The following is a 23,171-nucleotide window of genomic DNA, read 5'->3' on the forward strand; positions in this document are numbered from 1 at the left end:
GTCCATGGTAACCTGAGGAGAGGGGGCGGGGCTGAGGCAGGTTGGAACACTGCCCTCACTGAGGGAGTGGGTGTGGCCATCTCTGCTGTGACTGAACAAAGGGAAGGGGAGCATGGGGCCGAGGGCAGGGCCGTCAGAGCCCGGCAGGCCCAGTGGGGTGTCACAAGCATTTAGGCCCAGGCCAAAGGGCGCCTTCTTTGTCTGAACAGCTGCCCAAACTCTCACCTTTCCACTCAGGCCGCCCTCTTACTTGAAGTGTGTGTGGAACCTCTCCACGCAGTACACCTCGCTGCACAGCTAACCATAGGTCTGGGCATCGTAGCTTCCTGCCAGGTGACCGATGTTCGCAGGTAGATCGGACCCTGGGACACACGCGGAGAGGCTCCTGCCCGGGCCACAGGCCGCCCACTACCCCAGCCCCAGATTGGTGCCGCACAGCAGCCCTGTCTGAGTCCCCTCCCTCTAGAGGGAGTATTTAAACAACACTTCTAGAAAACGGAGTCCTCGCGCGCAACTCATTGGAGGGACACAAATTAATCTTTGCCGACTTTCTGCTGAAACTTAGGAGCATTCACACCTAAGCCTCTTACACGGTCAGCTGTTTAGCTAAACATGAGCTCATGATCTAAATTTACACAATAATGAAGAGATCAGCTACAAGGGGAGACAATCAGCAAAAACAATCAATACCATAATTAGATTCCCAAATCCATCCATCAGATGTTGGAATAATCAGGTGCAAGGCAGGATATATACAGAAAACTGGAACTGAAACAAGAAACAAGGATGTTTTCAAAGTCTGGTCGGATCTCTAAAACATTTTTAAAGTACATGTCATTGATAAAGCTAACTACTCAAAGGTTGTGTAATACAACAGATTAATCATTGAGAAGAGTGAAATTATGCTGTTTTGAAAACTATGGCAGGTAAGATTTTCTGCCTAATTATATAAGAAGATTTATCTAAAACATACACATTATTTCAAAGACTTATTGGCTGTGAAATAAGTTAAGGGTATTTCAAATGGCATGTCTGCAATGAAAGGTGCTATGTACGGAATCACAGAAAGTCGAGGGGAAAATATGTCAATATATACATTGCTATAGGTTGAACTAAGCCTTAGGACAGCAACAATGTAGAGGACCATACCCTTAGAAGCTTACAAGTAAGCTGGAATCTTCAAAAGTTCCAATATTTATAAGTAAAAAGATTTATTAAAATGAATAACCAAGTGTTTTAATTGACATCAGAAGATCAAACCAATAAACCCTGAGAACATAGATAAAAGATAAATAAAGATATGAGCAGAACTTAATACAACAGCAAACGTATAAAATTGAGGTGATTTAGTAAGTCCAAAGAATATTCTTTGAAAAGATTGAGAAGACACACTTTGATTAAGGAAAACAAAAACGTAAGTAAAGAATATCCAGAAAGAGACAGGACAAAGTTATAGCAGAGAATATATGAAATGCCAGTAAATTTGAATATTTCTGTAAAGGGGACCATTTCCTAGCTCCTAAAGTTTACCAAAACTGACACAAGAGGAAATCATTTAAGGTCATCAGGTCTTCGCTTGGCATTCTCGGAACGCCCTGGCCTCAGAATTCAGCATCTGTAGTCCAGGGTAACCTGCGGAGAGGGGGCGGGGCTGAGTGTGGTTGGAACACTGCCCTCACTGAGGGAGTGGGTGTGGCCATCTCTGCTGTGACCGAACAATGGCAGGGGAGCATGGGTCCCAGGGAAGGGCCCTCAGAGCCCAGCAGGCCCTGTGTGGTGTCACAAGCATTTAGGCCCAGACTAAAGGGCGCCTTCTTTGTCTGAAGAGCTGCCCAAACTCTCACCTTTCCACTCAGGCCGCCCTCTTACTTGAAGTGTGTGTGGAACCTGTCCACGCAGTACACCTCGCTGCACAGCTAACCATAGGTCTGGGCATCGTAGATTCCTGTCAGGTGACCAAAGTTCGCAGGCAGATTGGTCCCTGGGACACACGCGGAGAGGCTCCTGCCTGGGCCACAGGCCGCCCACTACCCCAGACCCAGATTGGGGGCCACACAGCAGCCCTGTCTGAGTCCTCTGCCTGTAGAGGGAGTATTGGACCAACACATCTAGAAAACGGGGTCCTCGCGGGCAACTCATTGGAGGGACACAAATAAATCTTTGCCGACTTTCTGCTGAAACTTTGGAGCGTTCACACCTAAGCCTCTTACAAGCTCAGCTGTTTAGCTAAACATGATCTCGTGATCGAAATTTACACAATAATGAAGAGATCAGCTACAAGGGGAGAAAATCAGCAAAAACAATCAATACCAGAATTAGATTCCCAAGGCCATCCATCAGATGTTGGAACAATCAGGTGCAAGGCAGGATATATACATAAAACTGGAACTGAAAGAAGAAACAAGGATGTTTTCAAAGTCTAGTACGATCTCTAAAACATTTTTAAAGTACATGTCATTGATAAAGCTAAATACTCAAAGGTTGTGTAATACAACAGATTAATCATTGAGAAGAGTGAAATTATGCTGTTTTGAAAACTATGGCAGGTCAGATTTTCTGCCTAATTATATAAGAAGATTTATCTAAAACATACACATTATTTCAAAGACTTATTGGCTGTGAAATAAGTTAAGGGTATTTCAAATGGCTTGTCTGCAATGAAAGGTACTATCTAGGGAATCACAGAAAGTCGAGGGGAAAATATGTCAATATATACATTGCTATATGTTGAACTAAGCCTTAGGACAGCAACAATGTAGAGCACCTGACACTTAGAAACTTGCAAGTAAGCTAGAATCTTCAAAAGTTCAAATCTTTATAAGTAAAAAGATTTATTAAAATGAATAACCAAGTGTTTTAATTGACGTCAGAATATCAAACAAATAAACGCTGAGAACATAGATAAAAGATAAATAAAGATATGAGCAGAACTTAATACAACAGGAAAAGTATAAAATTGAGGTGATTTGGTAAGTCCAAAGAATATTCTTTGAAAAGATTGAAAAGACACACTTTGATTAAGGAAAACAAAAACATAAGTAAAGAATATACAGAAAGAGTCAGGACAATGTTATAGAAGAGAATATATGAAATGACAGTAAATTTGAACATTTCTGTAAAGGGGACCATTTCCTAGCTCCTAAAGTTTACCAAAACTGACACAAGAGGAAGTCATTTAAGGTAATCATGTCTGCCCTTGGCATTCTCGGAACGCCCTGGCCTCAGAATGCAGCAACTGTAGTCCATGGTAACCTGCGGAGAGGGGGCGGGGCTGAGGGAGGTTGGAACACTGCCCTCACTGAGGGACTGGGTGTGGCCATCTCTGCTGTGACTGAAAAAAGGGCAGGGGAGCTTGGGGCCGAGGGCAGGGCCCTCAGAGCCCCGCAGGCCCAGTGGGGTGTCACAAGCATTTAGGCCCAGGCCAAAGGGCGCCTTCTTTGTCTGAACAGCTGCCCAAACTCTCACCTTTCCACTAAGGCCGCCCTCTTACTTGAAGTGTGTGTGGAACCAGTCCACGCAGTACACCTCGATGCACAGCTAACCATAGGTCTGGGCATCGTAGCTTCCTGTCAGGTGACCGAAGTTCGCAGGTAGATGGGTCCCTGGGACACACGCGGAGAGGCTCCTGCCCGGGCCACAGGCCGCCCACTACCCCAGCCCCAGATTGAGGCCACAGAGCAGCCCTGTCTGAGTCCCCTCCCTCTAGAGGGAGTATTGGACCAACATTTCTAGAAAACTGAGTCCTCGCGGGCAACTCATTGGAGGGACACAAATAAATCTTTGCCGACTTTCTGCTGAAACTTAGGAGCATTCACACCTAAGCCTCTTACAAGGTCATCTGTTTAGCTAAACATGAGCTCATGATCTAAATTTACACAATAATGAAGAGATCACCTAAAAGGGGAGACAATCCGCAAAAATAATCAATACCAGAATTAGATTTCCAAGGCCATCCATCAGATGTTGGAATAATCAGGTGCAAGGCAGGATATATACATAAAACTGGAACTGAATTAAGAAACCACATGTTTTCAAAGTCTGGTAGGATCTCTAAAACATTTTTAAAGTACATGTCATTGATAAAGCTAAATACTCAAAGTTTGTGTAATACAACAGATTAATCATTGAGAAGAGTGTAATTATGCTGTTTTGAAAACTATGGCAGGTCAGATTTTCTGCCTAATTATATAAGAAGATTTCTCTAAAACATACACATGATTTCAAAGAGTTATTGGCTGTGAAATAACTTAAGGGTATTTCAAATGGCTTGTCTGCCATGAAAGGTGCTATGTAGGGTATCACAGAAACTCGAGGGGAAAATATGTCAATATATACATTGCTATAGGTTAAAGTGTCTTAGGACAGCAACAATGTAGAGGACCTGACCCTTAGAAACTTACAAGTAAGCTGGAATCTTCAAAAGTTCCAATCTTTATAAGTAAAAAGATTTATTAAAATGAATAACCAAGTGTTTTAATTGACATCAGAAGATCAAACCAATAAACCCTGAGAACATAGATAAAAGATAAATAAAGATATGAGCAGAACTTAATACAACAGCAAACGTATAAAATTGGGGTGATTTAGTAAGTCCAAAGAATATTCTTTGAAAAGATTGAAAAGACACACTTTGATTAAGGAAAACAAAAATGTAAGTAAAGAATATACAGAAAGAGTCAGGACAAAGTTATAGCAGAGAATATATGAAATGCCAGTAAATTTGAACATTTCTGTAAAGGGGACCATTTCCTAGCTCCTAAAGTTTACCAAAACTGACACAAGAGGAAATTATTTAAGGTCATCATGTCTGCCCTTGGCATGCTCGGAACGCCCTGGCCTCAGAATGCAGCATCTGTAGTCCATGGTAACCTGCGGAGAGTGGGCGGGGATGAGCGAGGTTGGAACACTGCCCTCACTGAGGGAGTGGGTGTGGCCAGCTCTGCTGTGACTGACAAAGGCCAGGGGAGCATGTGGCCGAGGGCAGGGCCCTCAGTGCCCGGCAGGCCCAGTGGGGTGTCACAAGCTTTTACGCCCAGGCCAAAAGGCGCCTTCTTTGTCTGAACAGCTGCCCAAACACTCATCTTACCACTCAGGCCGCCCTCTTACTTGAAGTGTGTGTGGAACCTGTCCACGCAGTACACCTCGCTGCACAGCTAACCATAGGTCTGGGCATCGTAGATTCCTGTCAGGTGACCAAAGTTCGCAGGCAGATTGGTCCCTGGGACACACGCAGAGAGGCTCCTGCCTGGGCCACAGGCCGCCCACTACCCCAGCCCCAGATTGGGGGCCACACAGCAGCCCTGTCTGAGTCCTCTGCCTGTAGAGGGAGTATTGGACCAACACATCTAGAAAACGGGGTCCTCGCGGGCAACTCATTGCAGGGACACAAATAAATCTTTGCCGACTTTCTGCTGAAACTTTGGAGCGTTCACACCTAAGCCTCTTACAAGCTCAGCTGTTTAGCTAAACATGATCTCGTGATCGAAATTTACACAATAATGAAGAGATCAGCTACAAGGGGAGAAAATCAGCAAAAACAATCAATACCAGAATTAGATTCCCAAGGCCATCCATCAGATGTTGGAACAATCAGGTGCAAGTCAGGATATATACATAAAACTGGAACTGAAAGAAGAAACAAGGATGTTTTCAAAGTCTAGTACGATCTCTAAAACATTTTTAAAGTACATGTCATTGATAAAGCTAAATACTCAAAGGTTGTGTAATACAACAGATTAATCATTGAGAAGAGTGAAATTATGCTGTTTTGAAAACTATGGCAGGTCAGATTTTCTGCCTAATTATATAAGAAGATTTATCTAAAACCTACACATTATTTCAAAGACTTATTGGCTGTGAAATAAGTTAAGGGTATTTCAAATGGCTTGTCTGCAATGAAAGGTACTATCTAGGGAATCACAGAAAGTCGAGGGGAAAATATGTCAATATATACATTGCTATATGTTGAACTAAGCCTTAGGACAGCAACAATGTAGAGCACCTGACACTTAGAAACTTGCAAGTAAGCTAGAATCTTCAAAAGTTCAAATCTTTATAAGTAAAAAGATTTATTAAAATGAATAACCAAGTGTTTTAATTGACGTCAGAATATCAAACAAATAAACGCTGAGAACATAGATAAAAGATAAATAAAGATATGAGCAGAACTTAATGCAACAGGAAAAGTATAAAATTGAGGTGATTTGGTAAGTCCAAAGAATATTCTTTGAAAAGATTGAAAAGACACACTTTGATTAAGGAAAACAAAAACATAAGTAAAGAATATACAGAAAGAGTCAGGACAATGTTATAGCAGAGAATATATGAAATGACAGTAAATTTGAACATTTCTGTAAAGGGGACCATTTCCTAGCTCCTAAAGTTTACCAAAACTGACACAAGAGGAAGTCATTTAAGGTAATCATGTCTGCCCTTGGCATTCTCGGAACGCCCTGGCCTCAGAATGCAGCAACTGTAGTCCATGGTAACCTGCGGAGAGGGGGCGGGGCTGAGGGAGGTTGGAACACTGCCCTCACTGAGGGACTGGGTGTGGCCATCTCTGCTGTGACTGAACAAAGGGCAGGGGAGCTTGGGGCCGAGGGCAGGGCCCTCAGAGCCCCGCAGGCCCAGTGGGGTGTCACAAGCATTTAGGCCCAGGCCAAAGGGTGCCTTCTTTGTCTGAACAGCTGCCCAAACTCTCACCTTTCCACTCAGGCCGCCCTCTTACTTGAAGTGTGTGTGGAACCAGTCCACGCAGTACACCTCGATGCACAGCTAACCATAGGTCTGGGCATCGTAGCTTCCTGTCAGGTGACCGAAGTTCGCAGGTAGATGGGTCCCTGGGACACACGCGGAGAGGCTCCTGCCCGGGCCACAGGCCGCCCACTACCCCAGCCCCAGATTGAGGCCACAGAGCAGCCCTGTCTGAGTCCCCTCCCTCTAGAGGGAGTATTGGACCAACATTTCTAGAAAACGGAGTCCTCGCGGGCAACTCATTGGAGGGACACAAATAAATCTTTGCCGACTTTCTGCTGAAACTTAGGAGCATTCACACCTAAGCCTCTTACAAGGTCATCTGTTTAGCTAAACATGAGCTCATGATCTAAATTTACACAATAATGAAGAGATCACCTAAAAGGGGAGACAATCCGCAAAAATAATCAATACCAGAATTAGATTTCCAAGGCCATCCATCAGATGTTGGAATAATCAGGTGCAAGGCAGGATATATACATAAAACTGGAACTGAATTAAGAAACCACATGTTTTCAAAGTCTGGTAGGATCTCTAAAACATTTTTAAAGTACATGTCATTGATAAAGCTAAATACTCAAAGTTTGTGTAATACAACAGATTAATCATTGAGAAGAGTGTAATTATGCTGTTTTGAAAACTATGGCAGGTCACATTTTCTGCCTAATTATATAAGAAGAATTATCTAAAACATACACATTATTTCAAAGACTTATTGGCTGTGAAATAAGTTAAGGGTATTTCAAATGGCTTGTCTGCAATGAAAGGTGCTATGTAGGGAATCACAGAAAGTCGAGGGGAAAATATGTCAATATATACATTGCTATAGGTTGAACTAAGCCTTAGGACAGCAACAATGTAGAGGACCTGATCCTTAGAAGCTTACAAGTAAGCTGGAATCTTCAAAAGTTCCAATATTTATAAGTAAAAAGATTTATTAAAATGAATAACAAAGTGTTTTAATTAACATCAGAAGATCAAACCAATAAACCCTGAGAACATAGATAAAAGAAAAATAAAGATATGAGCAGAACTTAATACAACAGCAAACGTATAAAATTGAGGTGATTTAGTAAGTCCAAAGAATATTCTTTGAAAAGTTTGAAAAGACACACTTTGAATAAGGAACACAAAAACATAAGTAAAGAATATATAGAAAGAGTCAGGACAATGTTATAGCAAAGAATATATGAAATGCCAGTAAATTTGAATATTTCTGTAAAGGGGACCATTTCCTAGCTCCTAAAGTTTACCAAAACTGAGACAAGAGGAAATCATTTAAGGTCCTCATGCCTGCCCTTGGCATTCTGAGAACGCCCTGGCCTCAGAATGCAGCATCTGTAGTCCATGGTAACCTGCGGAGGGGGGCGGGGCTGAGGGAGTTTGGAACACTGCCCTCACTGAGGGAGTGGGTGTGGCCATCTCTGCTGTGACTGAACAAAGTGCAGGGGAGCAGGGGTCCCAGGCAAGGGCACTCAGAGCCCAGCAGGCCCAGTGTGGTTTCACAAGCATTTAGGCCCAGGCCAAAGTGTGCCTTCTTTGCCTGAACAGCTGCCCAAACTCTCACCTTTCCACTCAGGCCACCCTCTTTCTTGAAGTGTGTGTGGAAGCTGTCCGCGCAGTACACCTCGCTGCACAGCTAACCATAGGACTGGGCATCGTAGCTTCCTGCCAGGTGACCGAAGTTCGCAGGAAGATGGGTCCCTGGGACACACACGGAGAGGATCCTGCCCGGGCCACAGGCCGCCCACTGCCCCAGCCCCAGTTCAGCGGCAGAAAATCAGCCCTGTCTGAGTCTCCTGCCTCTAGAAGGAGTATTGGACCAACACTTCTAGAAAATGGGGTCCTCACGGGCAACTCATTGGAGGGACAGAAATAAATCTTTGCCGACTTTCTGCTGAAACTTAGGAGCGTTCACACCAAAGCCTCTTACAAGGTCAGCTCTTTAGCTAAACATGAGCTCATTATCGAAATTTACACAATAATGAAGTGATCAGGTACAAGGGGAGACAATCAGCAAAAACAATCAATACCAGAATTAGATTCCCAAGGCCATCCATCAGATGTTGGAATAATCAGGTGCAAGGCAGGATATATACATAACACTGGAACTGAAACAAGAAACAAGGGTGTTTTCAAATTCTGGTACGATCTCTAAAACATTTTTAAAGTACATGTCATTGATAAAGCTAAATACTCAAAGGTTGTGTAATACAACAGATTAATCATTGAGAAGAGTGAAATTATGCTGTTTTGAAAATTATGGCAGGTGAGATTTTCTTCCTAATTATATAAGAAGATTTCTCTAAAACATACACATTATTTCAAAGACTTATTGGCTGTGAAATAAGTTAGGGTATTTCAAATGGCTTGTCTGCAATGAAAGGTGCTATGTAGGGAATCACAGAAAGTCGAGGGGAAAATATGTCAATATATACATTGCTATAGGTTGAACTAAGCCTTAGGACAGCAACAATGTAGAGGACCTGACCCTTAGAAGCTTACAAGTAAGCTGGAATCTTCAAAAGTTACAATATTTATAAGTAAAAAGATTTATTAAAATGAATAACCAAGTGTTTTAATTGACATCAGAAGATCAAACCAATAAACCCTGAGAACATAGATAAAAGATAAATAAAGATATGAGCAGAACTTAATACAACAGCAAACGTATAAAATTGAGGTGATTTAGTAAGTCCAAAGAATATTCTTTGAAAAGATTGAAAAGACACACTTTGATTAAGGAAAACAAAAACATAAGTGAAGAATATACAGAAAGAATCAGGACAATGTTATAGCAGAGAATATATGAAATGCCAGTAAATTTGAACATTTCTGTAAAGGGGACCATTTCCTAGCTCCTAAAGTTTACCAAAACTGAGACAAGAGGAAATCATTTAAGGTCCTCATGCCTGCCCTTGGCATTCTGAGAACGCCCTGGCCTCAGAATGCAGCATCTGTAGTCCATGGTAACCTGCGGAGGGGGGGCGGGGCTGAGGGAGTTTGGAACACTGCCCTCACTGAGGGAGTGGGTGTGGCCATCTCTGCTGTGACTGAACAAAGTGCAGGGGAGCAGGGGTCCCAAGGAAGGGCACTCAGAGCCCAGCAGGCCCAGTGTGGTTTCACAAGCATTTAGGCCCAGGCCAAAGGGTGCCTTCTTTGCCTGAACAGCTGCCCAAACTCTTACCTTTCCACTCAGGCCACCCTCTTTCTTGAAGTGTGTGTGGAACCTCTCCACGCAGTACACCTCGCTGCACAGCTAACCATAGGTCTGGGCATCGTAGCTTCCTGCCAGGTGACCGATGTTCGCAGGTAGATCGGTCCCTGGGACACACGCGGAGAGGCTCCTGCCCGGGCCACAGGCCGCCCACTACCTCAGCCCCAGATTGGTGCCGCACAGCAGCCCTGTCTGAGTTCCCTCCCTCTAGAGGGAGTATTTAACCAACACTTCTAGAAAACGGAGTCCTCGCACACAACTCATTGGAGGGACACAAATTAATCTTTGCCGACTTTCTGCTGAAACTTAGGAGCATTCACACCTAAGCCTCTTACACGGTCAGCTGTTTAGCTAAACATGAGCTCATGATCTAAATTTACAGAATAATGAAGAAATCAGCTACAAGGGGAGACAATCAGCAAAAACAATCAATACCATAATTAGATTCCCAAAGCCATCCATCAGATGTTGGAATAATCAGGTGCAAGGCAGGATATATACAGAAAACTGGAACTGAAACAAGAAACAAGGATGTTTTCAAAGTCTGGTAGGATCTCTAAAACATTTTTAAAGTACATGTCATTGATAAAGCTAACTACTCAAAGGTTGTGTAATACAACAGATTAATCATTGAGAAGAGTGAAATTATGCTGTTTCGAAAACTATGGAAGGTCAGATTTTCTGCCTAATTATATAAGAAGATTTCTCTAAAACATACACATTATTTCAAAGAGTTATTGGCTGTGAAATAACTTAAGGGTATTTCAAATGGCTTGTCTGCAATGAAAGGTGCTATGTAGGGAATCACAGAAAGTCGAGGGGAAAATATGTCAATATATACATTGCTATAGGTTAAAGTAAGCCTTAGGACAGCAACAATGTAGAGGACCTGACCCTTAGAAACTTACAATTAAGCTGGAATCTTCAAAAGTTCCAATCTTTATAAGTAAAAAGATTTATTAAAATGAATAACCAAGTGTTTTAATTGACATCAGAAGATCAAACAAATAAACCCTGAGAACATAGATAAAAGATAAATAAACATATGAGCAGAACTTAATACAACAGCAAACGTATGAAATTGGGGTGATTTAGTAAGTCCAAAGAATATTCTTTGAAAAGATTGAAAAGACACACTTTGATTAAGGAAAACAAAAACATAAGTAAAGAATATACAGAAAGAGTCAGGACAATGTTATAGCAGAGAATATATGAAATGCCAGTAAATTTGAACATTTCTGTAAAGGGGACCATTTCCTAGCTCCTAAAGTTTACCAAAACTGACACAAGAGGAAATCATTTAAGGTCATCATGTCTGCCCTTGTCATGCTCGGAACGCCGTGGCCTCAGAATGCAGCATCTGTAGTCCATGGTAACCTGCGGAGAGGGGGCGGGGCTCAGCGACGTTGGAACACTGCCCTCACTGAGGGAGTGGGTGTGGCCAGCTCTGCTGTGACTGAACAAAGGCCAGGGGAGCATGTGGCCGAGGGCAGGGCCCTCAGTGCCCGGCAGGCCCAGTGGTGTGTCACAAGCTTTTACGCCCAGGCCAAAGGGCGCCTTCTTTGTCTGAACAGCTGCCCAAACACTCATCTTACCACTCAGGCCTCCCTCTTACTTGAAGTGTGTGTGGATCCTGTCCACGCAGTACACCTCGCTGCACAGCTAACCATAGGTCTGGGCATCGTAGATTCCTGCCAGGTGACCGAAGTTCGCAGGCAGATGGGTCCCTGGGACACACGCGGAGAGGCTCCTGCCTGGGCCACAGGCCGCCCACTACCCCAGCCCCAGATTGGGGCCACACAGCAGCCCTGTCTGAGTCCTCTGCCTGTAGAGGGAGTATTGGACCAACACATCTAGAAAACGGGGTCCTCGCGGGCAACTCATTGGAGGGACACAAATAAATCTTTGCCGACTTTCTGCTGAAACTTTGGAGCGTTCACACCTAAGCCTCTTACAAGCTCAGCTGTTTAGCTAAACATGATCTCGTGATCGAAATTTACACAATAATGAAGAGATCAGCTACAAGGGGAGAAAATCAGCAAAAACAATCAATACCAGAATTAGATTCCCAAGGCCATCCATCAGATGTTGGAACAATCAGGTGCAAGGCAGGATATATACATAAAACTGGAACTGAAAGAAGAAACAAGGATGTTTTCAAAGTCTAGTACGATCTCTAAAACATTTTTAAAGTACATGTCATTGATAAAGCTAAATACTCAAAGGTTGTGTAATACAACAGATTAATCATTGAGAAGAGTGAAATTATGCTGTTTTGAAAACTATGGCAGGTCAGATTTTCTGCCTAATTATATAAGAAGATTTATCTAAAACCTACACATTATTTCAAAGACTTATTGGCTGTGAAATAAGTTAAGGGTATTTCAAATGGCTTGTCTGCAATGAAAGGTGCTATGTAGGGAATCACAGAAAGTCGAGGGGAAAATATGTCAATATATACATTGCTATATGTTGAACTAAGCCTTAGGACAGCAACAATGTAGAGCACCTGACACTTAGAAACTTGCAAGTAAGCTAGATTCTTCAAAAGTTCAAATCTTTATAAGTAAAAAGATTTATTAAAATGAATAACCAAGTGTTTTAATTGACATCAGAAGATCAAACAAATAAACCCTGAGAACATAGATAAAAGATAAATAAAGATATGAGCAGAACTTAATACAACAGCAAACGTATAAAATTGAGGTGATTTAGTAAGTCCAAATAATATTCTTTGAAAAGATTGAGAAGACACACTTTGATTAAGGAAAACAAAAACGTAAGTAAAGAATATCCGGAAAGAGACAGGACAAAGTTATAGCAGAGAATATATGAAATGACAGTAAATTTGAACATTTCTGTAAAGGGGACCATTTCCTAGCTCCTAAAGTTTACCAAAACTGACACAAGAGGAAGTCATTTAAGGTCATCATGTCTGCCCTTGGCATTCTCGGAACGCCCTGGCCTCAGAATGCAGCAACTGTAGTCCATGGTAACCTGCGGAGAGGGGGCGGGGCTGAGGGAGGTTGGAACACTGCCCTCACTGAGGGACTGGGTGTGGCCATCTCTGCTGTGACTGAACAAAGGGCAGGGGAGCTTGGGGCCGAGGGCAGGGCCCTCAGAGCCCGGCAGGCCCAGTGGGGTGTCACAAGCATTTAGGCCCAGGCCAAAGGGCGCCTTCTTTGTCTGAACAGCTGCCCAAACTCTCACCTTTCCACTCAGGCCGCCCTCTTACTTGAAGTGTGTGTGGAACCAGTCCACGCAGTACACCTCGATGCACAGCTAACCATAGGTCTGGGCATCGTAGCTTCCTATCAGGTGACCGAAGTTCGCAGGTAGATGGGTCCCTGGGACACACGCGGAGAGGCTCCTGCCCGGGCCACAGGCCGCCCACTACCCCAGCCCCAGATTGAGGCCACAGAGCAGCCCTGTCTGAGTCACCTCCCTCTAGAGGGAGTATTGGACCAACATTTCTAGAAAACGGAGTCCTCGCGGGCAACTCATTGGAGGGACACAAATAAATCTTTGCCGACTTTCTGCTGAAACTTAGGAGCATTCACACCTAAGCCTCTTACAAGGTCATCTGTTTAGCTAAACATGAGCTCATGATCTAAATTTACACAATAATGAAGAGATCACCTAAAAGGGGAGACAATCCGCAAAAACAATCAATACCAGAATTAGATTTCCAAGGCCATCCATCAGATGTTGGAATAATCAGGTGCAAGGCAGGATATATACATAAAACTGGAACTGAAATAAGAAACCAGGATGTTTTCAAAGTCTGGTAGGATCTCTAAAACATTTTTAAAGTACATGTCATTGATAAAGCTAAATACTCAAAGTTTGTGTAATACAACAGATTAATCATTGAGAAGAGTGTAATTATGCTGTTTTGAAAACTATGGCAGGTCAGATTTTCTGCCTAATTATATAAGAAGATTTATCTAAAACATACACATTATTTCAAAGACTTATTGGCTGTGAAATAAGTTAAGGGTATTTCAAATGGCTTGTCTGCAATGAAAGGTGCTATGTAGGGAATCACAGAAAGTCGAGGGGAAAATATGTCAATATATACATTGCTATAGGTTGAACTAAGCCTTAGGACAGCAACAATGTAGAGGACCATACCCTTAGAAGCTTACAAGTAAGCTGGAATCTTCAAAAGTTCCAATATTTATAAGTAAAAAGATTTATTAAAATGAATAACCAAGTGTTTGAATTGACATCAGAAGATCAAACCAATAAACCCTGAGAACATAGATAAAAGATAAATAAAGATATGAGCAGAACTTAATACAACAGCAAACGTATAAAATTGAGGTGATTTAGTAAGTCCAAAGAATATTCTTTGAAAAGATTGAGAAGACACACTTTGATTAAGGAAAACAAAAACGTAAGTAAAGAATATCCAGAAAGAGACAGGACAAAGTTATAGCAGAGAATATTTGAAATGCCAGTAAATTTGAATATTTCTGTAAAGGGGACCATTTCCTAGCTCCTAAAGTTTACCAAAACTGACACAAGAGGAAATCATTTAAGGTCATCAGGTCTGCCCTTGGCATTCTCGGAACGCCCTGGCCTCAGAATTCAGCATCTGTAGTCCATGGTAACCTGCGGAGAGGGGGCGGGGCTGAGTGTGGTTGGAACACTGCCCTCACTGAGGGAGTGGGTGTGGCCATCTCTGCTGTGACTGAACAATGGCAGGGGAGCAGGGGTCCCAGGGAAGGGCCCTCAGAGCCCTGCAGGCCCAGTGTGGTGTCACAAGCATTTAGGCCCAGACCAAAGGGCGCCTTCTTTGTCTGAAGAGCTGCCCAAACTCTCACCTTTCCACTCAGGCCGCCCTCTTACTTGAAGTGTGTTTGGAAGCTGTCCGCGCAGTACACTTCGCTACACAGCTAACCATAGGTCTGGGCATCGTAGCTTCCTGGCAGGTGACCGAAGTTCGCAGGCATATGAGTCCCTGGGACACACGCGGAGAGGCTCCTGCCCGGGCCAAAGGCCGCCCACTGCCCCAGCCCCAGATCAGGGGCCGCAAAGCAGCCCTGTCTGAGTCCCCTGCCTCTGGAGGGAGTATTGTACCAAGACTTCTAGAAATAGGTGTCGTCGCGGGCAACCCATTGGAGGGACACAAATAAATCTTTGCCGACTTTCTGCTGAAACTTAGGAGCGTTCACACCTAAGCCTCTTACAAGGTCAGCTGTTTAGCTAAACATGAGCTCATGATCTAAATTTACACAATAATGAAGAGATCAGCTACAAGGGGAGACAATCCGCAAAAACAATCAATACCAGAATTAGATTCTCAAGGCCATCCATCAGATGTTGGAATAATCAGGTGCAAGGCAGGATATATACAGAAAACTGGAACTGAAACAAGAAACAAGGATGTTTTCAAAGTCTGGTAGGATCTCTAAAACATTTTTAAAGTACATGTCATTGATAAAGCTAAATACTCAAAGGTTGTGTAATCCAACAGATTAATCATTGAGAAGAGTGAAATTATGCTGTTTTGAAAACTATGGCAGGTCAGATTTTCTGCCTAATTATATAAGAAGATTTCTCTAAAACATACACATTATTTCAAAGACTTATTGGCTGTGAAATAAGTTAACGGTATTTCAAATGGCTTGTCTGCAATGAAAGGTGCTATGTAGGGAATCACAGGAAGTCGAGGAGAAAATGTGTCAATATATACATTGCTATAGGTGAACTAAGCCTTAAGACAGCAACAATGTAGAGGACCTGACCCTTAGAAGCTTACAAGTAAGCTGGAATCTTCAAAAGTTACAATTTTTATAAGTAAAAATATTTATTAAAATGAATAACCAAGTGTTTTAATTGACATCAGAAGATCAAACCAATAAACCCTGAGAACATAGATAAAAGAAAAATAAAGATATGAGCAGAACTTAATACAACAGCAAACGTATAAAATTGAGGTGATTTAGTAAGTCCAAAGAATATTCTTTGAAAAGATTTAAAAGACACACTTTGAGTAAGGAAAACAAAAACATAAGTAAAGAATATATAGAAAGAGTCAGGACAATGTTATAGCAAAGAATATATGAAATGCCAGTAAATTTGAATATTTCTGTAAAGGGGACCATTTCCTAGCTCCTAAAGTTTACCAAAACTGAGACAAGAGGAAATCATTTAAGGTCCTCATGCCTGCCCTTGTCATTCTGAGAACGCCCTGGCCTCAGAATGCAGCATCTGTAGTCCATGGTAACCTGTGGAGGGGGGGCGGGGCTGAGGGAGTTTGGAACACTGCCCTCACTGAGGGAGTGGGTGTGGCCATCTCTGCTGTGACTGAACAAAGTGCAGGGGAGCAGGGGTCCCAGGGAAGGGCACTCAGAGCCCAGCAGGCCCAGTGTGGTTTCACAAGCATTTAGGCCCAGGCCAAAGGGTGCCTTCTTTGCCTGAACAGCTGCCCAAACTCTCACCTTTCCACTCAGGCCACCCTCTTTCTTGAAGTGTGTGTGGAAGCTGTCCGCGCAGTACACCTCGCTGCACAGCTAACCATAGGACTGGGCATCGTAGCTTCCTGCCATGTGACCGAAGTTCGCAGGAAGATGGGTCCCTGGGACACACACGGAGAGGCTCCTGCCCGGGCCACAGGCCGCCCACTGCCCCAGCCCCAGTTCAGCGGCCGAAAATCAGCCCTGTCTGAGTCTCCTGCCTCTAGAAGGAGTATTGGACCAACACTTCTAGAAAATAGGGTCCTCACGGGCAACTCATTGGAGGGACAGAAATAAATCTTTGCCGACTTTCTGCTGAAACTTAGGAGCGTTCACACCTAAGCCTCTTACAAGGTCAGCTCTTTAGCTAAACATGAGCTCATTATCGAAATTTACACAATAATGAAGAGATCAGCTACAAGGGGAGACAATCAGCAAAAACAATCAATACCAGAATTAGATTCCCAAGGCCAACCATCAGATGTTGGAATAATCAGGTGCAAGGCAGGATATATACATAACACTGGAACTGAAACAAGAAACAAGGGTGTTTTCAAATTCTGGTACGATCTCTAAAACATTTTTAAAGTACATGTCATTGATAAAGCTAAATACTCAAAGGTTGTGTAATACAACAGATTAATCATTGAGAAGAGTGAAATTATGCTGTTTTGAAAATTATGGCAGGTGAGATTTTCTTCCTAATTATATAAGAAGATTTCTCTAAAACATACACATTATTTCAAAGACTTATTGGCTGTGAAATAAGTTAGGGTATTTCAAATGGCTTGTCTGCAATGAAAGGTGCTATGTAGGGAATCACAGAAAGTCGAGGGGAAAATATGTCAATATATACATTGCTATAGGTTGAACTAAGCCTTAGGACAGCAACAATGTAGAGGACCTGACCCTTAGAAGCTTACAAGTAAGCTGGAATCTTCAAAAGTTCCAATATTTATAAGTAAAAAGATTTATTAAAATGAATAACCAAGTGTTTTAATTGACATCAGAAGATCAAACCAATAAACCCTGAGAACATAGATAAAAGATAAATAAAGATATGAGCAGAACTTAATACAACAGCAAACGTATAAAATTGAGGTGATTTAGTAAGTCCAAAGAATATTCTTTGAAAAGATTGAAAAGACACACTTTGATTAAGAAAAACAAAAACATAAGTGAAGAATATACAGAAAGAATCAGGACAATGTTATAGCAGAGAATATATGAAATGCCAGTAAATTTGAACATTTCTGTAAAGGGGTCCATTTCCTAGCTCCTAAAGTTTACCAAAACTGACACAAGAGGAAGTCATTTAAGGTCATCATGTCTGCCCTTGGCATTCTCGGAACGCCCTGGACTCAGAATGCAGCAACTGTAGTCCATGGTAACCTGCGGAGAGGGGGCGGGGCTGAGGCAGGTTGGAACACTGCCCTCACTGAGGGAGTGGGTGTGGCCATCTCTGCTGTGACTGAACAAAGGGAAGGGGAGCATGGGGCCGAGGGCAGGGCCGTCAGAGCCCGGCAGGCCCAGTGGGGTGTCACAAGCATTTAGGCCCAGGCCAAAGGGCGCCTTCTTTGTCTGAACAGCTGCCCAAACTCTCACCCTTCCACTCAGGCCGCCCTCTTACTTGAAGTGTGTGTGGAACCTCTCCACGCAGTACACCTCGCTGCACAGCTAACCATAGGTCTGGGCATCGTAGCTTCCTGCCAGGTGACTGATGTTCGCAGGTAGATCGGTCCCTGGGATACACGTGGAGAGGCTCCTGCCCGGGCCACAGGCCGCCCACTACCCCAGCCCCAGATTGGTGCCGCACAGCAGCCCTGTCTGAGTCCCCTCCCTCTAGAGGGAGTATTTAACCAACACTTCTAGAAAACGGAGTCCTCGCGTGCAACTCATTGGAGGGACACAAATTAATCTTTGCCGACTTTCTGCTGAAACTTAGGAGCATTCACACCTAAGCCTCTTACACGGTCAGCTGTTTAGCTAAACATGAGCTCATGATCTAAATTTACACAATAATGAAGAGATCAGCTACAAGGGGAGACAATCAGCAAAAACAATCAATACCAGAATTAGATTCCCAAGGCCATCCATCAGAAGTTGGAATAATCAGGTGCAACGCAGGATATATACATAAAACTGGAACTGAAACAAGAAACAAGGATGTTTTCAAAGTCTGGTAGGATCTCTAAAACATTATTAAAGTACATGTCATTGATAAAGCTAAATACTCAAAGGTTGTGTAATACAACAGATTAATCATTGAGAAGAGTGAAATTATGCTGTTTCGAAAACTATGGCAGGTCAGATTTTCTGCCTAATTATATAAGAAGATTTCTCTAAAACATACACACGATTTCAAAGAGTTATTGGCTGTGAAATAACTTAAGGGTATTTCAAATGGCTTGTCTGCAATGAAAGGTGCTATGTAGGGAATCACAGAAAGTCGAGGGGAAAATATGTCAATATATACATTGCTATAGGTTAAAGTAAGCCTTAGGACAGCAACAATGTAGAGGACCTGACCCTTAGAAACTTACAAGTAAGCAGGAATCTTCAAAAGTTCCAATCTTTATAAGTAAAAAGATTTATTAAAATTAATAACCAAGTGTTTTAATTGACATCAGAAGATCAAACAAATAAACCCTGAGAACATAGATAAAAGATAAATAAAGATATGAGCAGAACTTAATACAACAGCAAACGTATAAAATTGGGGTGATTTAGTAAGTCCAAAGAATATTCTTTGAAAAGATTGAAAAGACACACTTTGATTAAGGAAAACAAAAATGTAAGTAAAGAATATACAGAAAGAGTCAGGACAAAGTTATAGCAGAGAATATATGAAATGCCAGTAAATTTGAACATTTCTGTAAAGGGGACCATTTCCTAGCTCCTAAAGTTTACCAAAACTGACACAAGAGGAAATCATTTAAGGTCATCATGTCTGCCCTTGGCATGCTCGGAACGCCCTGGCCTCAGAATGCAGCATCAGTAGTCCATGGTAACCTGCGGAGAGGGGGCGGGGCTGAGCGAGGTTGGAACACTGCCCTCACTGAGGGAGTGGGTGTGGCCAGCTCTGCTGTGACTGACAAAGGCCAGGGGAGCATGTGGCCGAGGGCAGGGCCCTCAGTGCCCGGCAGGCCCAGTGGGGTGTCACAAGCTTTTACGCCCAGGCCAAAAGGCGCCTTCTTTGTCTGAACAGCTGCCCAAACACTCATCTTACCACTCAGGCCGCCCTCTTACTTGAAGTGTGTGTGGAACCTGTCCACGCAGTACACCTCGCTGCACAGCTAACCATAGGTCTGGGCATCGTAGATTCCTGCCAGGTGACCGAAGTTCGCAGGCAGATGGGTCCCTGGGACACACGCGGAGAGGCTCCTGCCTGGGCCACAGGCCGCCCACTACCCCAGCCCCAGATTGGGGGCCACACAGCAGCCCTGTCTGAGTCCTCTGCCTGTAGAGGGAGTATTGGACCAACACATCTAGAAAACGGGGTCCTCGCGGGCAACTCATTGGAGGGACACAAATAAATCTTTGCCGACTTTCTGCTGAAACTTTGGAGCGTTCACACCTAAGCCTCTTACAAGCTCAGCTGTTTAGCTAAACATGATCTCGTGATCGAAATTTACACAATAATGAAGAGATCAGCTACAAGGGGAGAAAATCAGCAAAAACAATCAATACCAGAATTAGATTCCCAAGGCCATCCATCAGATGTTGGAACAATCAGGTGCAAGGCAGGATATATACATAAAACTGGAACTGAAAGAAGAAACAAGGATGTTTTCAAAGTCTAGTACGATCTCTAAAACATTTTTAAAGTACATGTCATTGATAAAGCTAAATACTCAAAGGTTGTGTAATACAACAGATTAATCATTGAGAAGAGTGTAATTATGCTGTTTTGAAAACTATGGCAGGTCAGATTTTCTGCCTAATTATATAAGAAGATTTATCTAAAACATACACATTATTTCAAAGACTTATTGGCTGTGAAATAAGTTAAGGGTATTTCAAATGGCTTGTCTGCAATGAAAGGTGCTATGTAGGGAATCACAGAAAGGCGAGGGGAAAATATGTCAATATATACATTGCTATAGGTTGAACTAAGCCTTAGGACAGCAACAATGTAGAGGACCTGACCCTTAGAAGCTTACAAGTAAGCTGGAATCTTCAAAAGTTCCAATATTTATAAGTAAAAAGATTTATTAAAATGAATAACCAAGTGTTTTAATTGACATCAGAAGATCAAACCAATAAACCCTGAGAACATAGATAAAAGATAAATAAAGATATGAGCAGAACTTAATACAACAGCAAACGTATAAAATTGAGGTGATTTAGTAAGTCCAAAGAATATTCTTTGAAAAGATTTAGAAGACACACTTTGATTAAGGAAAACAAAAACGTAAGTAAACAATATCCAGAAAGAGACAGGACAAAGTTATAGCAGAGAATATATGAAATGATTGTAAATTTGAATATTTCTGTAAAGGGGACCATTTCCTAGCTCCTAAAGTTTACCAAAACTGACACAAGAGGAAATCATTTAAGATCATCAGGTCTGCCCTTGGCATTCTCGGAACGCCCTGGCCTCAGTATTCAGCATCTGTAGTCCATGGTAACCTGCGGAGAGGGGGCGGGGCTGAGTGTGGTTGGAACACTGCCCTCACTGAGGGAGTGGGTGCGGCCATGTCTGCTGTGACTGAACAATGGCAGGGGAGCAGGGGTCCAAGGGAAGGGCCCTCAGAGCCCAGCAGGCCCAGTGTGGTGTCACAAGCATTTAGGCCCAGACCAAAGGGCGCCTTCTTTGTCTGAAGAGCTGCCCAAACTCTCACCTTTCCACTCAGGCCGCCCTCTTACTTGAAGTGTGTTTGGAAGCTGTCCGCGCAGTACACTTCGCTACACAGCTAACCATAGGTCTGGGCATCGTAGCTTCCTGGCAGGTGACCAAAGTTCACAGGCATATGAGTCCCTGGGACACACGCGGAGAGGCTCCTGCCCGGGCCACAGGCCGCCCACTGCCCCAGCCCCAGATCAGGGGCCGCAAAGCAGCCCTGTCTGAGTCCCCTGCCTCTGGAGGGAGTATTGTACCAACACTTCTAGAAATAGGTGTCGTCGCCGGCAACTCATTGGAGGGACACAAATAAATCTTTGCCGACTTTCTGCTGAAACTTAGGAGCGTTCACACCTAAGCCTCTTACAAGGTCAGCTGTTTAGCTAAACATGAGCTCATGATCTAAATTTACACAATAATGAAGAGATCAGCTACAAGGGGAGACAATCAGCAAAAACAATCAATACCAGAATTAGATTCCCAAGGCCATCCATCAGATGTTGGAATAATCAGGTGCAAGGCAGGATATATACATAAAACTGGAACTGAAACAAGAAACAAGGATGTTTTCAAAGTCTGGTACGATCTCTAAAACATTTTTAAAGTACATGTCATTGATAAAGCTAAATACTCAAAGGTTGTGTAATCCAACAGATTAATCATTGAGAAGAGTGAAATTATGCTGTTTCGAAAACTATGGCAGGTCAGATTTTCTGCCTAATTATATAAGAAGATTTATCTAAAACATACACATTATTTCAAAGACTTATTGGCTGTGAAATAAGTTAAGGGTATTTCAAATGGCTTGTCTGCAATGAAAGGTGCTATGTAGGGAATCACAGAAAGTCGAGGGGAAAATGTGTCAATATATACATTGCTATAGGTGAACTAAGCCTTAGGACAGCAACAATGTAGAGGACCTGACCCTTAGAAGCTTACAAGTAAGCTGGAATCTTCAAAAGTTACAATTTTTATAAGTAAAAATATTTATTAAAATGAATAACCAAGTGTTTTAATTGACATCAGAAGATCAAACCAATAAACCCTGAGTACATAGATAAAAGAAAAATAAAGATATGAGCAGAACTTAATACAACAGCAAACGTATAAAATTGAGGTGATTTAGTAAGTCCAAAGAATATTCTTTGAAAAGATTTAAAAGACACACTTTGAGTAAGGAAAACAAAAACATAAGTAAAGAATATATAGAAAGAGTCAGGACAATGTTATAGCAAAGAATATATGAAATGCCAGTAAATTTGAATATTTCTGTAAAGGGGACCATTTCCTAGCTCCTAAAGTTTACCAAAACTGAGACAAGAGGAAATCATTTAAGGTCCTCATGCCTGCCCTTGGCATTCTGAGAACGCCCTGGCCTCAGAATGCAGCATCTGTAGTCCATGGTAACCTGCGGAGGCGGGGCGGGGCTGAGGGAGTTTGGAACACTGCCCTCACTGAGGGAGTGGGTGTGGCCATCTCTGCTGTGACTGAACAAAGTGCAGGGGAGCAGGGGTCCCAGGGAAGGGCACTCAGAGCCCAGCAGGCCCAGTGTGGTTTCACAAGCATTTAGGCCCAGGCCAAAGGGTGCCTTCTTTGCCTGAACAGCTGCCCAAACTCTCACCTTTCCACTCAGGCCACCCTCTTTCTTGAAGTGTGTGTGGAAGCTGTCCGCGCAGTACACCTCGCTGCACAGCTAACCATAGGACTGGGCATCGTAGCTTCCTGCCAGGTGACCGAAGTTCGCAGGAAGATGGGTCCCTGGGACACACACGGAGAGGCTCCTGCCCGGGCCACAGGCCGCCCACTGCCCCAGCCCCAGTTCAGCGGCCGAAAATCAGCCCTGTCTGAGTCTCCTGCCTCTAGAAGGAGTATTGGACCAACACTTCTAGAAATG

This window comes from Mesoplodon densirostris, chromosome 6 (assembly GCF_025265405.1).
Source record: "Mesoplodon densirostris isolate mMesDen1 chromosome 6, mMesDen1 primary haplotype, whole genome shotgun sequence".
Taxonomy (NCBI): Eukaryota; Metazoa; Chordata; class Mammalia; order Artiodactyla; family Ziphiidae; genus Mesoplodon; species Mesoplodon densirostris.